This window comes from Scylla paramamosain, chromosome 8 (genome assembly GCF_035594125.1).
Source record: "Scylla paramamosain isolate STU-SP2022 chromosome 8, ASM3559412v1, whole genome shotgun sequence".
In the NCBI taxonomy this organism is placed as follows: domain Eukaryota; kingdom Metazoa; phylum Arthropoda; class Malacostraca; order Decapoda; family Portunidae; genus Scylla; species Scylla paramamosain.
The window spans coordinates 22,609,540-22,612,039 of NC_087158.1; positions in this window are offsets into that span (position 1 = coordinate 22,609,540).

A 2,500-nucleotide genomic window follows, 5' to 3' on the forward strand; every position below is an offset into this window, starting at 1 on the left:
CTCCTAACAAGGCAAGGCGTAACACTAGCAGCGCCTTCGCCCGGAGGAGGAGGAGGAGGAGGAGGAGGAGGAGGAGGAGGAGGAGGAGGAGGAGGAAGAAGAGAAGGAAGGTTTAGGATGGTCGTGGAGCGGAAGGAAAAAAAAAAAAAGGAATGTGGAAGAAAAAGGAAAAAAATAGGAGGAGGAGTACTGAGGTGAAGATGAGAAGAGGTGAAGAGGGAGGAGAGGGAAAGAGGAAGAGCAGAGGCCTTGTCGGGATCGGAGGAACTCAAGAGGCGAGGAAAAGAAGGAGGGAGAAAAATATACTAAGCAGATGGATCAAAGGTCGTGTGTGTGTGTGTGTGTGTGTGTGTGTGTGTGTGTGTGTGTGTGTGTGTGTGTGTGTGTGTGTGTGTGTGTGTGTGTGTGTGTGTGTGTGTGTGTGTGTGTGTGTGTGTGTGTGTGTGTGTGTGTGCTTGCTTACCTGTACAAACCTACACGTTCCCTATCATTACCTCGTTATCCTATTTAAACCATCATCATCATCATCATCATCATTAACTGCATCTCTCTCTCTCTCTCTCTCTCTCTCTCTCTCTCTCTCTCTCTCTCTCTCTCTCTCTCACGCACATTACCTTACCTGCATCCAGCTCACATCCCTTCACCTTGCCCTCCCTTTCTTCAGCCTTTCCTTCACCCGCGTCCCTGCACCGCCAGTCGCCAGAGGGAGTTTCCGAGGCTCCAAGGCCTAATCGAGGTCTCATTAGCCGCCATAACTGCCTCTACTTTGTCTCCCAAACGAGCCTGTCCGCCAAATTATGAGTATGACGATATTACGGAACTCACGCAGCGTGCAACCCCCCTCCCCCTCTCTCTCTCTCTCTCTCTCTCTCTCTCTCTCTCTCTCTCTCTCTCTCTCTCTCTCTCTCTCTCTCTCTCTCTCTCTCTCTCTCAGCCTTTTTTCCTTTTTATATATTTATTCATCATTTCAAGTCACAAATACAGGTGCAAGTTGCCAGGTGATGTTGTGCTGCTACCGTGAACTTGTAATGAACGGGAGGAAGGTGTGTATGGGTGGGCGGGAGGGGGAGGGGCTGGGGAAAGGCCGGAAGGAAGAAGTAAAGATGGGAGATTGACAGGCTGGGCGGGCGAGGAGAGAGACTGGAGGGTAGGTTAGGGAGGGAGAAGGGGATGAGGGGTAAGGGAAAAGGGAGGAGAGGGGGTTGTGGGGGAAGGGACGGTAAAGGGGCGGTAAAGAGCGGAAGGGAAAGGAGGAGAAATTATGTCACTAGTAATTAGTTAATTTATAGGTGAGAGAGAGAGGACAAGGGAGGGGTAGGATGGGGTAAGGTACAGTGGGATTGGTTGAACTAGAGGGAGGGAAGGAGAGAAGGAAGTGAAAGGGAGAAAAGAAGGTGACTTGAAAGGAAAAAATCAAGAAAAGAAAGGATAGGAGAAAGGAAAGGAGATGGATGGAGAGAAAAAAAGGAAAAGAGAAAGGAAAGGGATATAACATTTTCTTAGCTGGAATGAGTGAGGGTTGATGACCTTGTAAAACCCCCCTCCAACCCCTCTCTCTCTCTCTCTCTCTCTCTCTCTCTCTCTCTCTCTCTCTCTCTCTCTCTCTCTCTCTCGTGCCCGATGCAATCAGGTGGGAGTGTCACGGTATTGGCCAGACAGACAGGTGTTCCTAGCCTTGGGTGACCGCGGAGTCTGATTGCTTCCCGGCACTCAGGTGGGCGTGGGCAGGTGAGGGAAGGCCAGGTGAAGGCAAGGCGAGGGAGGAGACACACTACTGCATCCTACTGTATCCTTCTGCCTCCTGTACCCTCGCTCGAACCCAATGACAAGGATTTCTGGGCCAGTTTGATGCATTATGTTAACTTACTCCTTCGTTTCCGCCTTTTAAATATTTTCTCATCTCTTTTCCTTCCTACTGTTCCTTTCATTTCCCCTCAATCCTCATGAAATCCTTCCCATTTCGGTATCTTTAGTTTTCCAGTTCTCTCTCTCTCTCTCTCTCTCTCTCTCTCTCTCTCTCTCTCTCTCTCTCTCTCTCTCTCTCTCTCTCTCTCTCTCTCTCTCTCCGTTACTCTCCCTTGTTCCACCTTTCCCTGTCAGCACCGTCATTTATTTCCTTTCTCTCCCTCCATTCCTCTCTCCTCCAGTCACCTTCCCCACTCCCCGTACCTTTGCCCTCCCTCTCCCTCACTCTCTCACCTCTCCCTTTCCGTTAACACCTTCATCCATTCACCTATTCCCTCCGCGCACGTCTCTCCCTACCACCTCCCTCCCTCCCTCCCTCCCCACAAAGGCCCCTCCCTTACCTGCCTTCTGACCGTCAACGCCTCCACTCCTCCCCCAAACTTCCCCAGCGTTGCCAGAATAGGTAGGGAAGACTTGGACCAGCACGAGACGAGGCCCAGAATACCTGTGTTGGTTCTACATTATTCATTCATTCCCGTTGCCGCAAAGTTGGTGGACATTTTTTTTTTTTTTTCGTCGGTTCGAGGAAAATTAT